Source organism: Apodemus sylvaticus, chromosome 12 (assembly GCF_947179515.1).
Source record: "Apodemus sylvaticus chromosome 12, mApoSyl1.1, whole genome shotgun sequence".
In the NCBI taxonomy this organism is placed as follows: domain Eukaryota; kingdom Metazoa; phylum Chordata; class Mammalia; order Rodentia; family Muridae; genus Apodemus; species Apodemus sylvaticus.
Genome location: NC_067483.1, coordinates 93,566,728 through 93,585,421, shown reverse-complemented (window position 1 = coordinate 93,585,421; position 18,694 = coordinate 93,566,728).

Sequence of the window (18,694 nt, the reverse complement as noted above, 5' to 3'; positions counted from 1 at the left end):
CTTCCCTAACCTAAAGAAAAGATGCCCCCCCCCCAAAAAAGCCTACAGAACTCCAAATAGATTGGACCAGAAAAGAAATTCTTCCCATCACATAATAATCAAAACACCAAATGCACAAAACAAAAAATATTAAAAGCAGTAATGGGAAAATGTCAAGTAACTTATAAAGGCAGACCTATAAGAATTACACCAGACTTCTTACCAGAGACTATGAAAGCTAGAAGATCCTGGGCAGATGTCATTACAGACCATAAGAGAACACAAATGCCAGCCCAGACTACTATAGACCCAGCAAAACTCTCAATTACCATAGACAGAGAAAACAAAATAATCCATGACAAAAATGAAACACAGTATCTTTCCACAAATCCAGCCCTACAAAGGATAAATGAAAAACTCCAACAAAAGGAGGGAAACTACACCCAAGAAAAAGCAAGAAAATAATCTTTTTAAAAAAGCAAAAACAAGATAGCCACATAAACATCCAACTCTAGCAACAAAAATAACAGGAAGCAACAATCACTTTTCTTTAATATCTCAATATCAGTGGACTCAATCTCCCAATGAAAAGACATAGACTAATAGACTGTATATGTTAATAGGACCCAAGATTTTGCTGCATACAGGAAATCCACCTCAGTGGCAAAGACCAATAAGGCTGTAAAACAATTTTCTAAGCAAATGGTCCGAAGATACAAGCTGGAGTAGTGATTTAATATAAAAAAAAATCAACTTTCAACCTATTAACAAAAAAGATAAAGAAGGACACTTCATACTTATTGAAGGAAAATTCCACCAAAAAAGACTCCTCAATTCTGAACATCTATGCTGCAAATGCAAAGACACCCACATTCATAAAAGAAACTTCACTAAAGCTCAAAAGCACACATTGCACCTCACACAATAATAGTGGGAGACTTCAACACCCTACTCTTATCAATGGACAGATCATGGAAACAGAAATTAAACAGAGATACAGTGAAACTAACAGAAGTTAGTTATAAACCAAATGGATTCAACAGGTATCTATAAAATATTTTATTCTAAAATGAAAGAATATACCTTCTCAGCACCTCATGGGACCTTCTCCAAAACTGACCATATAATCAGTCAAAAAACAGGCCTCAGAAGATACAAGTAGATTGAAATAATCCCATGCATCCCATCAGATCATCATAGACTAAGGCTGGTCTTCAATAACAACAAAAATAATAGAAAGCCCACATACACTTGGAAACTCTAAGGGATACCTCAGAGAGGAAGCCTCCTCCTTTTGTCAGAAAGTTGATAACTTTCTCAGATACTGGGTTTTGTGACTCAAGGACTCATTGAAGATGTGAAGACACATGGGTCTCAACACTTGGCTATACCTAGGTCTTCTCAAGCAACACCATTTGGCTGCTTACATGCATTCTCAATAGAGGCTTTTAAATCCACAGTAGCATTTCTAGCTTTAGCTGTAGAAGCCAAAACAATAGCAGTAAAATCACCCAAGAGAGACATACCTATCCTCCCCTCTCCCTGACTGTGAAGCCTACCTCCACCCTAGCAATTAAATATGGGTATACCATCACTCCATGGAGCTATGCAACAAATACCTGTACCCAGCAAGCTCGGCAAAATGAAGATTCCCTCTTTCTCAACATTCCCTCAGTTACTAACAGATGCAAGTTTTTTCTGTCCCTTGTGGTCCCTGATAATCTTTCTCCTTCAGAGAGCTAAATTCTGAGAGGAGAGGGACAGATCAGGATCACAGAGCACTGGAGCAGATCCAGGCAGGAAGCAAACCATATTTCCATTCTGATCTTGGTTTTAGCTGCTTAAAAGAATTATTCAAGTGTGGGAGATGCAGTCTCCTTCCTTTTCAGAGGCTCAGCTTCATCCCCACTGTAAACTTGGGCAGAAGGTAATATTAGTGTGGTGATTTAAATAAAAATGGACCCCATAGGCTGTAGGGAGGGCAACTATTAGGAGGTGTAGCCTTGCTGGAGTAGAGGTGACCTTGTTGGAAGAAGTGTGTCTCAAGCCACTTCCTGTTGCCTCTCAGCTCCTTTTCCAGCACCATGTCTGAATGCATGCAGTCATGCATTCCCAACCATGATGATAATGGACTGAACCTCTGAAACTGTAAGCCAGCTCAATTAAATGTTTTCTTTTTAAAAGTAGCTGTGGTCATGATGTCTCTTCACAGCAATGAAACCCTGCCTAAGACAGTCATATCATTTGTGCTTTCTCATGACAGTCCATCTCAGAACTTTCTCTGAAAAGACCAAAGTTCTTAGGAAACAGTCAAGGCTGTTCTTTCAGAAACATGACAAATTAAAGATGCTAAGCCCCTTGTACCATCTTCGAATGATCTCTGGTTGGCATGACAGATGACAAACGGGGCACAGTTGGTGACCCTCTTCCTTTGGGATCACTGTGTAATATCCTCGCTCTCATATTTATCAGGTAAACCAGATGGCTTACAAATGTTGTTCTTGGTCTAGGTAACAGGGGTGTGAATTCCCCTATTTGCACATGAAATATTAGGTATGTGCCATTAGTCCATTTCTACTGTATAACGAAATGTCCTAGGCTAGAAATTTATAGAGAACTGAATTTACTTTTCACAGGTATAGAGACTAGAAAGTCCAAGATCAAAACACAGACAGATTAAATGTCTGATAAAAACCTGAGTCTTGGTTCAAGATGGAACCTTACTGTATCACAGAACTGGGGAGACAGCAAGTACCAGGAGTTGTATTGGGTACTTGTTTCTTTACTGGACCTGACAAGAAACAACTTAATGGGTGAAGGATTTATTTTGGCTCACAGCTTGAGGTGAGTAGGGGATCCATGGTGGCAGAAAGAGCTGTTGGCTGTCTACACAGAACAGTGCTGCTTGCTACTATCTGGGAAGATTAGGAAGAAATCCAGCATAAGAAAATATACTGAGCTGGGTTATAAACCCCAGTGCCCTTCCTGTATGACTTATTTCCTCAGCTGCCAGGAGCCATCTAGGAAAGGCTGAAGGCCTGCAAGTGAGTTTTCTGGAGATGGTTCACTGTTTTGTGTGCCCTGTGGTGGGTGAACTCTAAAAATCAGGGACCTCAGAGACTTCATCATGGGATTTCTTCTTGCTATTGATATGCCTTTCCTGTCACTATTACATAGCCTAATGATACACTATTGGGCAGATTTTCTGCAGATCAACAAAAAGATGAACTTTTGTAAATGAAAGCTGTTTAGATGAATTAATGTTTTTCATATAGTTCCTGATTTGATTCAAATAATTTTAGGAAGAAATTTTTAAGAGATGGTTTTAGTTGTTTTGCCAGAAAGATATAATAAAGTTACAATCAAGAATAGAATGTGCCCACTCCTTATAGAATACTATTCTATCCTCATAGAAGTAAAGGCTGCATAATAAGGAACACAATGAGCTTCTACAATTACACTAAAAAGAGATATAGGCTTAGGATATATTTGTGATCAAGGAAAAATCTTCATTCTAGATCAGGCCCAAGGATAAAGTCACAGGTGTGCATTATGATAAAGCAAGGCCACGTGAAACTGTTGCTTTGAACTTATAATGAGCTTATAGAATGAAGCACAGCTTTGGACTTAATATTAACATCCTTCTGTAACTCCACTTTCAAGTAATATTTTATCTATGAGGTAATTTTCCATAGAACCTTTGTCTAAGACGGTACAAAAAAGCCAGAGAGAAGGAACAAAGTGGTGGCTTGGGTGACTCTGCCTCATTCATCCAAATATATATGAATATGTCTGTCTATATGTATGTATATTTAAGAATTAGAAGAGTTCAGAGTTTCTCACTGGGCATTTTTGCCAGCCTCAGATAGTTAAGTTTTGCTCCTAGTAGTGCTGACCCTGTAAATCGCCTGTTGCTGTCAGTGGGCCCTCAGTCAGCTATCAGCAGGACCTCAGTCACCAATGCCCTACCCCCTTTCACTGCCTGCCTCCTTAACCCTCTGATGTCAAATCTAGCCTTTGATACCCAGCTAGGCTCTACCTCCTATGGGTACCACAACCTCTCACAGCAGCACCTCCAGCTGGGGACCAAGTGTTCAAACATGTGATCTGGTGAAGGCCAGTTCATGTCCAAGCCATAAAAGGATGACATCCTACCTCTTTTATAATGGTACTAATCTATCACCCCGGAGTTTAATGTTTAAAATAAGAATTTTAGAGGAATTTACATACTTTAGCATTAAATGATACCCATCTGGGATGATTATGCATACCCTTTACTGAAGGGTAGGCCCCTGGGTGACACAGGCTGAGGTCTTCCTTCCAGGGGGAATTAACAACAGCACCCTTGGACAGCTGTTTGGACTCTTGTCTCAGTCTATAGTCACCTCCCTGGTTTCTCCTCATTAAGCAGAAATAAAACAGAAAAAATTCCAGTAAGACCATTCATGTAAGACTCACTACAGCTCTCCATTGGGGCTCCCTCAAATCTCATTAATCCCCTGCAGGGGCTCTAGTCTTTCCCCTCAAATATTTCAAGCTCTCCAGAAACTGGTTAGGAAATTCCATTTGTAACATTGATTAGATTTTTACAAAGATGTATAAAATATTTTTACAGTCTTGTGATGCTATGTAGACATCTTGTAGATTTATCGTAAAAACCACATATTTTTTTTCACATCAGAAATAAAAAAACATGTTTCTGTGATGATTGTTGAACATTGAAGAAATCGTGTTCTCTGCAAAAATGTCCCTAATAAGCTCATGTTTTGCCCATTAGGCAAATAGTCAAGTTTAGCGGCTCTAAATATCCATCCATCTATCTATCTATCTATCTATCTATCTATCTATCTATCTATCTATCTATCTATTTATCTATCTATCTATCTATTTTGAGAAGGGGTAAGAACATGTGATACTTTTGGTGTGTCATCGGGGATGTGATTTGAGGTTTCAAACGCCCATTCCATCTCTAGTTACTGCTCTTTCTCTCTTTCTTTCCCCCTCCCTCACCCTAACCCTCATCCCTTCCCTCTCCCCTCCCCTCTGCCTTACGCTATGGAGTCCACATAAGTTCTCAGCCACTGTTCTAGTGTCATGCCTGCCAGCCTGCTGTCATACTTCCCACCTGATGGTCATAGACACTAAACCTCTAGACTGTAAGACCTCAAATTAAATGCTTTGTTTTATAAGTTGCCTTGGCCAGGCTGTATTGTCACAACAATAGAAAAGTAATTCAGGCAGTGTGCAATATACTATTCATCTATAAATAAACATGGAACTCAAAAAAAAAAAAAAACAAAACCACAGGCAAATCGATGGAGCTGAAAATAATCTTTCTAAATAAGGTACCTCAGACCTGAAACATAAAGACTGCATGTTCTCTCTCAGCATGCTTACACTGGAGTACACACCGGAGTTAGGTAACTAGTAAGGGAGCATAGGTAGAGTTTTCAAGGGAAGTTACTAGAATGCAGATGTTATAGGAAGAAAGTTGAAAAATTAAACAGGAAAGATGAAATCATTTGGGTGGTGGGGAAGGATAGGTTAGAGGAGGGAGTATGGGTAGAAAAATTACTTTAGAGGGTTTTGAAGAAGTCATATGGAAACGTACTACCAGAAAACCTTCCCAGAGTCATATTCATATAAATCCATATATGTATACACATACACATGGAGCTCAGATAGGCCACCCCTTTCCAAGCTGTCATCAGTGACGTCCCATTGACTCCCCAGCAAACATCGTAGACTAGGGCTGTTGCTCTTGATGAGTCTCCAGAGCTTGATGGTAAGACTGTATATTTTGAAGAGAACACATAATTGATGACAGGGCCTGGGGAAAAAATCAAGCGTGTATTCACATAAAGCCTCACCCCACTGGATAGCTTTCAGAGTACTAGAAGATTCCATGTATGGCACAGACAAAAAGTCTGACCCAACTCTGATCTCTGCAAATCACAGTGACAACTGGCCTGGCACGCAGGCCATGCTCACTGGTACACTAGAGCAGAATGGATGTCACGATAAGGACCAACCAGTTTCTCACTGGTTTTAAGCCCTGTTCTGCAAGATAGAACTCATGCCTGATACTGTGAAGTGGGCCACAAACCCATGGCTTACAAGATCACAGGCCCTAGGCAAGGACCCGATACCACTCATTAATCTATTAATCTATTAATCTATTAAATGGGCATGACATGAAACTGTTCCCTGTATTATCTTTATTCCCCTGGATAAATGCATCTCTCAAACCTCACTGGAAGTATTTTTTTTTTCTTTTTTGCAGTATCTGTGGAGGTTTGAATAACAAATGTCACCCTTGGTCTCAGGCATTTGAACACTTGGTCTCCAAGTGGTGGCACAGTTTGTGGTACTTTATATACTGCTGGAGTGGCTACTTCACTGGGAGTAAGCTTTGAGACTGAAGGCCTCAAGTCACGTTCAGGTCACCATCTCTGGTTTGAAGATGTAAACTTTCAGAGGTTTTTTTTGTTTTTTGTTTTTTTTTTGTTTTTTTTTGTTTCAGTGCCTGCCACTTGTTGCTGTAATTCACCAACATGGTAGACTCCTCTTCTTCACTAACTGTAAGCCAAAATATACATTTTTCTTTTATAAGTTACTTTTGGTCATGGTGATTTATTACAGCAACAGAAAAGTAATGAATGGTGATAAATGCAGAGAGCCTTCACTAGCCAGCGTGTAGAGAATGAGAGACTGTTGAGTTCTCAGCTCTAAATGCAGCGACATCTGTATCATAACTTGATGGAGTCCAGCCCTGCTTCATACAGCTACCTGAGGCAGGCAGCGAGGGTGGTGTTGGTAATGGGGGTATTTACTTTTGGTAATCTATCTTTTCTTTAACACTTTAACTATTCTATGGCCAAAGGCTGCTGGCTTCTGGCAATCTAACTCCTGATGATAGCAGGAGATTAAGAAAATAGATTTAGTTATCTGGGCCCTTTTTTCCTCTGACTCAAGGACTTCTCTCTGGAAGGGCAAGAGGCTCAGAGTTCATTAACTCTTTGTGAGCTAGAGAGAAGAGAAATGGAAGAAGAGAGTCAAGTGCACGCATGAACACACACACACACAGAGAGAGAGACAGAGAGACAGAGAGACAGAAAGAGAGAGACAAAGAGAGAGACAAACAGAGAGAGAGAGAGAGACATTCTGACTGGGCCTGATCAGTTTCACAAGTCCACATGCATATTTATCATACACATATACCTACATACTTATGTATGTAAATACATATAGACAGACATATACATATATACATTTGATAGACGGAGTGGAGGCCCAAAAGCCACACTTTATTTCTTCTCTTTGGCAATTTATATATCCTTAGACAAAAGTCCTTTATCAAATTACTTCATAGATAAAATGTTTCATAAAAAGGGGAGTTACAGAAGGTTGATAGTAAATTTACTATCAAAGCAGCATTTCTTCTTTTATTATACACTTTTTTATTGAAAAGGGAAATAAAAATACATTATGAAAGAATTAAAGATTTACATGGAAAATATTTCAGATAAAATGGAAGAGATACATAGAAAAACACGTTAAAATTGACAATTTTAATGGAAAATTAAAGAGTAAAGTGGTAGACATGTAAAACACTGCTAAATTAATTGAAATATGAAATAGAAACATTTTATGACAGAATTGAAGATTTACATGGAAAGTATTTCTGATAAAATTGTAGAAAAATGTAGAACAGCATGTTAGAATTGAGGATTATCATGGAAATTTTTATATAGATATAATAATGGTAGGCATAAAAGTATTCCTAAGTTGATTGAAAGTGGAATTATAAACATTTTCTGATAAACTTGAAGATTTACATGAAAAATATTTCTAGTAAAATTGAAGAAATATATAGAAAAATATGTTAAAATTAAAGATGATCATGGAAATTATACAGATAAACTGATAGGCATAAAGATAATTCTAAGTTGATTGAAGGTGGAATTATAAAAATTTTCAGATAAAATTGAGGAATTACATGGAAAATATTTCTGGTAAAATTCAAGAAATATATAGACAAACATGTTAAAATTGACTACTTCATGGAAAATTTTACATATAAAATGGTAGATATAAAAACTCTAGGTTAATTGAAGGTGGAATTAGAAACGTTTGTGATAAAAGCAAAGATTTACATTGAAAACATTTCTGATAAAATAGAGGAAATATATAGAAAGACATTAAAATTGAAGATTATCATGAGAAATAATGCAGATAAAATGGTAGATGTAAAAAATTACTAAATTAATTAAAAGGGGAATTACAAACATTTTCTGATGAAATTGAAGATTTACATGAGAAATATTTCTGTTAGTCTATGTCTTTTTATTGGGGAGTTGAGTATAATGTTGTTAAGAGATATTAAGGAATAGTGATTGTTGCTTCCTGTTATTTTTGATGTTATTTTTATGTTTGTGTGGGTATCTTCTTTTGGGTTTGTTGGAAGAAGATTACTTTCTTGCTTTTTCTAGGGTGTAGTTTCCCTCCTTGTGTTGGCATTTTCCATGTATTATCCTTTGTAGGGCTGGATTTGTGGACAGATATTGTGTAAATTTGGTTTTATCATGGAATATCTTGGTTTCTCCATCTATGATGATTGAGAGTTTTGCTGTGTATAGTAGCCTGGGCTGGCATTTGTATTCTCTTAGGGTCTGAATGAGGTCTGCTCAGGATCTTCTAGCTTTCATCGTCTCTTGAGAAGTCTGGTGTGATTCTGATAGGTCTGCCTTTATAAGTTACTTGCCCTTTTTCCCTTACTACTTTTAATATTCTTTCTTTGTTTAGTGCATTTGGTGTTTTGATTATTATGTGCTGGGAGGACTTTCTGTTCTGGGTCAGTCTTTTTGGAGTTCTGAAGGCTTCTTATATGTTCATGGGCATTTCTTTCTCTAGGTTAAGGAAGTTTTCTTCTATAATTTTGTTGAAGATATTTACTGGCCCTTTAAGTTGGAAATCCCTGCTCTTGTCTATACCGTCTATACCTATAATCCTTAGGTTTTGTCTTCTCATTGTGTCCTGGAGTTCCTGGATGTTCTGGGTTACCAGCTTTATGCATTTTGCATTTTCTTTGACTGTTGAGTCAATGTTTTCTATGGTATCTTTAGCACCTGAGGTTCTTTCTTCTATCTCTTGTATTCTGTTGTTGATGTTTACATCTGTGACTCCTGAATTCTTTCCAAGGTTTTCTATCTCCAGATGTCTTACTTTGTGATTTCTTTATTATTTCTACTTCCACTTTTAGATCCTGGGTGTTTTTTCAGTTCCTTCACTTGATTGATTGTGTTCTCCTATATTTCTTTAAGGGAATTATTTAAGTTTTCCTTGAAGCTCTCTATCAGCATCATTAGATATGATTTTAAATCCAACTCTTGCTTTTCCAGTGTGTTGGGGTATCTGGGACTTGCTGTGGTGGGAGAACTGGGTTCTGATGTTGCCATGTGGCCTTGGTTTCTGTTGGTAGGGTTCTTGTGCTTGCCTTTTGCCATCTCTGGTGCTATCTCTGGTGCTAGTTGGTATTGTTGTCTCTGGCTGGGGTTTGCTCCTCCTGTGGGCCTGTAAGCCTATGTCCTTACTTCTCTGAGCTCAGAAGTGAAAGCACTGCTGGGAGATCACTCTCTCCTGGAAGGCTATGCACAGAAGGCTGTGGAGTTCCCCTGCTCCCTGGTGCAAATGGAGGGGGGAAGACTTCTGTCCAGCTGCTCCACTGATCTTATGCCCTGTATGCTCCTAGCTGTTTCCCTCCAGAGAGAAGGTGGAGAGCTCACCTCTGAGTTCAGAAGTGAAAATGCTGCTGGGCGATCACTCTCTCCTGGTGGACTATGCACAGAAGGCTGTGGAGTCTCTCAGCTCCCTGGTGCCAATGGCCAAAGCAGCATTTCATTCTATAAACTCATTATAAGTTTAAAGCAATAGTTTCACATGGCCTTGCTTTATCATAGCACACACCTATGCCTTTATCCTTGGACCTCACCTAAAATGAATGTTTTTCCCTGGTCACAAATTTGTCCCAAGCCTATTTCTCTCCTTAGTGATATTTGTGGAAGTTCATTGTATTTCCTATTATGCAGCCTTTAGTTAATATTCTATGAGGAGAGGGTAGATTCTATTCTTGATTCTAACTTTATTATATCTTTCTGGCAAAATAACTAAAATCATCTCCTTAAAATTTCTTCCTAAAATTATCTTAATGAATTCAGGAATGCTATAAAGTCATTAATTTCTCTAACAGCATTAATTTAGGAATGTCCATCTTCATGTTAATCTGTAGGAAATCTGCCAATATAGTGGGCTGATGCCCTGGAATCATTAGATTATGTAATACTGACAGGAAAAGTATATCAGCAGCAAGAAGCAATCCTGGGATGAAGTCTCTGAGGACCTTGCATCTCACAGCTCACCCATCACAGCCACGCAAAATGATTGGCTATCTCCAGACAACTCTATTGCCATAGCCTTTTCTAGAAGGCTTCGGACAATAACTCTCCCCACAAGACTCAGGGATCTTGTTAGAAGAGAAGAGGGAAGACTGTAAGATCCAGAAGTGGGGATCTGCAGTGAAACAGTATTTGCTAGAAATGAAAGGACCATTGTCTGCAAACTCATAGCCAAGCATTCCTAAAACCAAGCCAGCAAAAATCCCAGCACAAATGGGGAGTGGTTCCACGCCTGGATGAGGGATATTAGCAACTGAGAGTTGTTGGAAATGAAGCTTTCTTCAGGGATGCAGCCCCTGAGAGGCTACCTATGCTCTAGGCATATCCTACACATCTACAATGCATCTGTACCAGTACCTAATTTTAAAATAAGAGTACATGCTGTTAAGAGGGGAAAGTAGTGAAGGGAGTAGACAGGAGGAAACTGGGTACACATTTGATAAAAACATATTACATGAATGTATGAAATTCTAAAGCATTAGAAAGTTACTTTGTTTTCATTTTCAGTCTCCTGGAGGCAAACCCCAATTTTCCTAGTCAGTCGTTCAAATGTCCAGCTGAGAAGAAAGATACAGTTACTGTTTTAACTACCTGCATGTTAGGCCTAGAAGTTTTTGGCCTACTTTCTTCTACCATGATTTGTTGAAATTGAAACTCTGGGATGCAAGTTTTCAGGAGACATGGAGCCTCCCTGGATATTAGGTATCCTTCCATGCTCTAATTATGTGACAAAAATGTTAGGGGTGTTCCACAGAAAGCTCTAACAGATAAGAGCAAGTAACCATCCCTCTTCAATACTTTCAAGAGTAATAAACCTGTGGTAAGTTAAAAAGGAAAATTTTTTTTTTAAATTATAAAATTTTTTTTTATTATTCGATATAATTTATTTACATTTCAAATGATTTCCCCTTTTCTAGCCCCCCCCTCCCCGAAAGTCCCACAAGCCCCCTTCTCTTCCCCTGTCCTCCCACCCACCCCTTCCCACTTCCCCGTTCTGGTTTTGCTGAATACTGTTTCACTGAGTCTTTCCAGAACCAGGGGCCACTCCTCCTTTCTTCTTGTACCTCATTTGATGTGTGGATTATGTTTTGGGTATTCCAGTTTTCTAGGTTAATATCCACTTATTAGTGAGTGCATACCATGATTCACCTTTTGAGTCTGGGTTACCTCACTTAGTATGATATTCTCTAGCTCCATCCATTTGCCTAAGAATTTCATGAATTCATTGTTTCTAATGGCTGAATAGTACTCCATTGTGTAGATATACCACATTTTTTGCATCCACTCTTCTGTTGAGGGATACCTGGGTTCTTTCCAGCATCTGGCAATTACAAATAGGGCTGCTATGAACATAGTAGAACATGTATCCTTATTACATGGTGGGGAGTCTTCTGGGTATATGCCCAGGAGTGGTATAGCAGGATCTTCTGGAAGTAAGGTGCCCAGTTTTCGGAGGAACCGCCAGACTGATTTCCAGAGTGGTTGTACCAATTTGCAACCCCACCAGCAGTGGAGGAGTGTTCCTCTTTCTCCACACCCTCTCCAACACCTGCTGTCTCCTGAATTTTTAATCTTAGCCATTCTGACTGGTGTAAGATGAAATCTTAGGGTTGTTTTGATTTGCATTTCCCTAATGACTAATGAAGTTGAGCATTTTTTAAGATGCTTCTCCGCCATCCGAAGTTCTTCAGGTGAGAATTCTTTGTTTAACTCTGTACCCCATTTTTTAATAGGGTTGTTTGGTTTTCTGGAGTCTAACTTCTTGAGTTCTTTATATATATTGGATATTAGCCCTCTATCTGATGTAGGATTGGTGAAGATCTTTTCCCAATTTGTTGGTTGCCGATTTGTCCTCTTGATGGTGTCCTTTGCCTTACAGAAACTTTGTAATTTTATGAGGTCCCATTTGTCAATTCTTGCTCTTAGAGCATACGCTATTGGTGTTCTGTTCAGAAACTTTCTCCCTGTACCGATGTCCTCAAGGGTCTTCCCCAGTTTTTTTTCTATTAGCTTCAGAGTGTCTGGCTTTATGTGGAGGTCCTTGATCCATTTGGATTTGAGCTTAGTACAAGGAGACAAGGATGGATCAATTCGCATTCTTCTGCATGCTGACCTCCAGTTGAACCAGCACCATTTGTTGAAAAGGCTATCTTTTTTCCATTGGATGTTTTCAGCCTCTTTGTCGAGGATCAAGTGGCCATAGGTGTGTGGGTTCATTTCTGGTTCTTCAATCCTGTTCCATTGATCCTCCTGTCTGTCACTGTACCAATACCATGCAGTTTTTAACACTATTGCTCTGTAGTATTGCTTGAGGTCAGGGATACTGATTCCCCCAGATTTCCTTTTGTTGCTGAGAATAGTTTTAGCTATCCTGGGTTTTTTGTTGTTCCAGATGAATTTGATAATTGCTCTTTCTAGCTCTGTGAAGAATTGAGTTGGGATTTTGATGGGTATTGCATTGAATCTGTATAGTGCTTTAGGCAAAATGGCCATTTTAACTATATTGATTCTGCCGATCCATGAGCATGGGAGGTTTTCCCATTTTTTGAGGTCTTCTTCCATTTCCTTCTTCAGAGTCTTGAAGTTCTTGTCATACAGATCTTTCACATGTTTGGTAAGAGTCACCCCAAGATACTTTATACTGTTTGTGGCTATTGTGAAGGGGGTCATTTCCCTAATTTCTTTCTCAGCCTGCTTATCCTTTGAGTATAGGAAGGCCACTGATTTGCTTGAGTTGACTTTATAACCTGCCACTTTGCTGAAGTTGTTTATCAGCTGTAGGAGCTCTCTAGTGGAGTTCTTTGGGTCACTTAGGTAGACGATCATGTCGTCTGCAAATAATGATAGTTTGACTTCTTCCTTTCCAATTTGTATCCCTTTGACCTCCTTATGTTGTCGAATTGCCCGAGCTAGTACCTCAAGTACAATATTGAAAAGATAAGGAGAAAGGGGGCAGCCTTGTCTGGTCCCTGATTTCAGTGGGATTGCTTCAAGTTTCTCTCCATTTAGTTTGATGCTGGCTACCGGTTTGCTGTATATTGCTTTTACTATGTTTAGGTATGGGCCTTGAATTCCTGTTCTCTCCAAGACTTTAAGCATGAAGGGATGCTGAATTTTGTCAAATGCTTTTTCAGCATCCAATGAAATGACCATGTGGTTTTGTTCTTTGAGTTTGTTTATGTAGTGGATTGTATTGATGGATTTCCGTATATTGAACCAACCCTGCATTCCTGGGATAAAGCCTACTTGATCATGGTGGATGATCGTTTTGATGTGTTCTTGGATTCGGTTGGCAAGAATTTTATTGAGTATTTTTGCATCGATGTTCATAAGGGAAATTGGTCTGAAGTTCTCTTTCTTTGTTGGATCTTTGTGTGGCTTTGGTATCAGCGTAATTGTGGCTTCGTAGAAGGAATTGGGTAGTGTTCCTTCTGTTTCTATTTTGTGGAATAGTTTGAAGAGTATTGGTGTTAACTCTTCTTTGAAGGTCTGGTAGAATTCTGCACTGAAGCCATCTGGTCCTGTGCTTTTTTTGGTTGGAAGACTTTCTATGACTCCTTCTATTTCTTTAGGCATTATGGGACTGTTTAGATGGTCTAGTTGGTCCTGATTTAATTTTGGTATTTGGTATCTGTCAAGGAAATTGTCCATTTCCTCCAGATTCTCCAGTTGTGTTGAGTATAGGCTCTTGTAGTAGGATCTGATGATTTTTTGGATTTCCTCAGTTTCCGTTGTTATATCTCCCTTTTCATTTCTAAGTTTGTTAATTTGGATACTTTCTCTGTGCCCTTTGGTCATTCTGGCTAAGGGTTTATCTATCTTGTTGATTTTCTCAAAGAACCAGCTCCTGGTATTGTTGATTTTTTGTATGGTTCTCTTTGTTTCTACTTGATTGATTTCGGCCCTGAGTTTGATGATTTCCTGCCTTCTACTCCTCCTGGGCGAAATAGCTTCTTTTTGTTCCAGGGCTTTCAGGTGTGTCATTAAGCTGGTAATGTATGCTCCCTCCATTTTCTTTTTGGAGGCACTCAGGGCTATGAGTTTTCCTCTTAGCACTGCTTTCATTGTGTCCCATAGATTTGGGTATGTTGTGTTTTCATTTTCATTGTGTTCTAAAAAGTCTTTAATTTCTTTCTTTATTTCTTCCTTGACCAAGGTATCATTGAGTAGAGTATTGTTCAGTTTCCACGTGTATGTGGGCTTTCTGTTGTTTCTGTTGCTATTGAAGACCACTTTTACTCCATAGTGATCAGATAGGAGGCATGGGATTAGTTCGATCTTCTTATATTTGTTGAGGTCTGTCTTGTGACCAATTATATGGTCGATTTTGGAGAAGGTACCATGAGGTGCTGAGAAAAAGGTATATTCTTTTGTTTTAGGATAGAATGTTCTATATATATCTGTTAAATCTAATTGGTCCAAAGCTTCAATTAGTTTCATTGTGTCCCTGTTTAGTTTCTGTTTTCCTGATCGGTCCATTGAGGAAAGTGCAGTGTTGAAGTCACCCACAATTATTGTGTTAGGTGCAATGTGTGCTTTTAGTTTTAATAAAGTTTCTTTTACAAAAGAGGGTGCCCTTACATTTGGGGCATAGATGTTCAGGATTGTCAGTTCTTCTTTTTGTATTTTTCCTTTGACCAGCAAGAAGTGTCCCTCAGGGTCTCTTTTGATGACTTTGGGTTGAAAGTCAATTTTATCTGATATTAAAATGGCTACTCCAGCTTGTTTCCTGAGACCATTTGCTTGTAAAATTGTCTTCCAGCCTTTTACTCTAAGGTAGTGTTTGTCTTTGACCCTGAGGTGTGTTTCCTGTAAGCAGCAAAATGTAGGGTCCTGTTTACGTATCCATTCAGTTAGTCTGTGTCTTTTTATTGGGGCATTAAGTCCATTGATGTTAAGAGATATTAAGGAATAGTGATTGTTACTTCCTATCATTTTTGACGTTATTTTTTAAATTTGAATGCTTAACTTCTTTTGGGTTTGATGAAAGGTTACTATCTTGCTTTTTCCAGGGTGAAGTTTCCCTCCTTGTATTGGTGTTGTCCTCCTATTATCCTTTTTAGGGCCGGGTTTGTGGATAGATATTGGGTAAACTTGGTTTTGTCATGAAATATCTTAGTTTCTCCATCTATGGTGATTGAGAGTTTTGCTGGATATAGTAGTTTTGGTTGGCATTTGTGTTCTCTTAGAGTCTGCATGAGAGATCTGCCCAGGACCTTCTAGCCTTCATAGTCTCAGGTGAAAAGTCTGCTGTGATTCTGATAGGTCTTCCTTTATATGTTACTTGGCCTTTTTCTCTTACTGCCTTTAGTATTCTTTCTTTGTTTAGAACATTTGGTGTTTTGATTATTATGTGACGGGAAGTATTTCTGTTCTGGTCCAGTCTGTTTGGAGTTCTGTAGGCTTCTTGTATATTCATGGGCATCTCTCTCTTTAGGTTAGGGAAGTTTTCTTCCATAATTTTATTGAAGATATTTGCTGGCCCTTTAAGTTGTAAATCTTCACTCTCCTCTATGCCTATAATCCTTAGGTTTGGTCTTCTCATTGTGTCCTGGATTTCCTGGATATTTTGGGTTACAAGCTTTTTGCATTTTGCATTTTCTTTAACTGTTGAGTCCATGGTTTCTATGGAATCTTCAGCATCTGAGATTCTTTCTTCTATCTCTTGTATTCTGTTGTTGATATTTGTATCTCTGTCCCCTGATTTCTTCCCAAGGCTTTCTATCTCCAAAGTTGTCTCCCTTTGAGTTTTCTTAGTTGTTTCTACTTCTGATTTTAGATCCTGGATGGTTTTGCTTAGCTCCTTCACTTGCATGTTTGTGTTTTCCTGTAATTCTTTAAGAGATTTTTGTGTTTTCTCTTTCATGAGCTCAGCCTGTTGACCAAAGTTCTCCTGTATTTCTTTAAGAGATTTTTGTGTTTCGTCTTTCATGACCTCAGCCTGTTGAGCAAAGTTCTCCTGTATTTCTTTAAGTGTTTTTTGCATTTCCTCCTTGTTGGCTTTTGTATTCTCCTGGATTTCTTTCAATGATTTTTGTGTTTCCCTTGCAAGGGCTTCTACCTTTTGATCCATTGTCTCCTGAATTTCTTTATGTATGACCTTCATGTGTTCCTGTACCAGCATCATGACCAGTGATTTTAAATCCAAATCTTGTTTTACTGGTGTGATGGGGTATCCAGGACATGTTGGTAGAGGAGAATTGGGTTCAGATGTTGCCATATTGCCTTGATTTCTGTTAGTGACGTTCCTGCGTTTGCCTTTTGCCATCTAGATCTCACTGGTGTTAGTTTATCTTGTCAGTGCTGGACTCACCAGTGCAAGCTGCCCCTTCCCAGTTGGCCTCTGGTGCACAGCTTACCTCCTGCACTGCTTGTAGACAGTGTGCTGCTGCCCAGGCTGTTCAGATCCCAAAGCAGGCACCCGAAGGCTCCCGCTGGGGCCCCGCTGGATTCACTGGAGCACACTGACTTCTCCCAGCTGGCCGCCCGGAAGCCCAGCTAGCCACTTGCAGGACTTGGAGATGTAATGCTGCCGCCCAGACTGATCTGGATCCGGAAGCGGAGAGAGTAGAGCTAAGGGCTTCTGCCTGAGGCCTTGCCCCAGATTGTGTCTGTGGAGCAGATGGAGCCCGTGTGCACTCCCAGGGGAGTGCCGACGGTGTATGCTACTGTGACCTCCCCTGAGTTCCGCTCACTCCGCTGGGCAGCCGATCTGCCAACCGGGCTATCGCACACAAGGTTAGCCTGGCCGCCCAGTCCCTGAGTCCAGGCAAAAGCCTGGGAGGCCAAGGTCCGAGCAAAGTTCCCCTACGGCTTTGACTGTTAATTGGGTTTGCCAGGTGACTAGGATGGCGGGCGTGTGCGCCCGCGCTCCCTGAAAGCGCCGGGAGAGTCTGCTTTGCTAACAATCACCTGGGCGGGTTGACTCACAGATGGCCCACCAAGCCGCCCAGTTCTTGGGGTCAGTCCTGTGCCTTTTGGGGCCTGGACCCCCGCTTTGTTAGCCTTAGGCTATGCCTGTTACAGGTCTGCCCGCCTGAGCTCTCTGTCGTCCTGCAGGCAAAATGGCGGCGGCGCGCTCGCAGGCCTGGGCAAAAAACCTCCTGGTTGGGTTGGCACCCCGATGGCCCCCCGACCCGCCCAGGGCCTGGGTGCAGGCCAACGCCCGTCGGGCTCAGACCACCGCGGTGTTGGCCTCGGATTATGTTTGTGTACCTCAGTCTGTCCGATTCCTGGAGTACGGAACCAAGATGGATCCTCCTCTCCTGACTGGTGGGAGGCCGAGTTCTGAAGTGGCCTCTGTGCAGGAAAGGCGCCGCACAACTGCAGCTGCTTGCTGTCCGGCTGGTCAGCGAAGGTCAGTGGTCGTGGGCGCAGGGCCTAACTGGTCCCTGTGACGCCTTGGTTCCACTGCTGATGGCCCTTCAGCTGGAGCAGCCACTGCTGCCGCTGCTGCCGCCGCCGCCGCCCAGGAAAATTTTTTTAAAGCAGCAAATTGAAAATCTATTGATTTCAAAGAGTAGCTGACATGACATTTTAGCATCTCAATTATGCTATAAAATGTCAAGTGTATTTTAGGGCTACTGGTTAAGAATGTCTTACTTCTGCCATAGAAGCCAAGAGTATTTTATTGCTGGAAGGGAATTCAGAGATGATCACTTCTCAGGTGTGGAAACTTGAGGTACAAAGCAGCATAGTGGTCCTGAACAGGAGGGACCCGCATATAGTTCCCCCGGGTGGTACTGTTTCACCCATGCGACTTACCATGATGGAACGCATGACTAAAAGTTTATGTGAGATGGATGAGGTGGGTTGGTCTCCATGTGCCCCAGTGTAATCAAAGCAGTTTTAATCCCTGTTTACAGTCCTTGTAGGTATTCTTAAATCTTATTCCTTGTTTCTCTTAGCGTTGTAAATTCTGAACTCCAGTGGGTCTGTAGAGACTGAAATAAAATGGTCCAGCAGTCCAGAGTTACTGCTTTAGTAGGTTGCTCTGAAGAATCTTTCTCTTTTGAGATGCTTCCACTGTCCTTTCATGATTGCATCTCTATACCTTCTTTTATCCCTCCTCTCTTGCTTTCTTTGTCTAAGTTAGCAGGCAATGTTGGTCTTCACCGAGACCTTTTCTTATGACCTCTAAACTCCACTCATTGTCCCCATGGTTTTGGTTCCTGTATCCTGGGTCCAGTGGTTCCTTTGCCTCTGCTTTCTCAACCATTCCTTTTATTTGGTCTATGGCACACCATCGAAGCTAGTGGCCT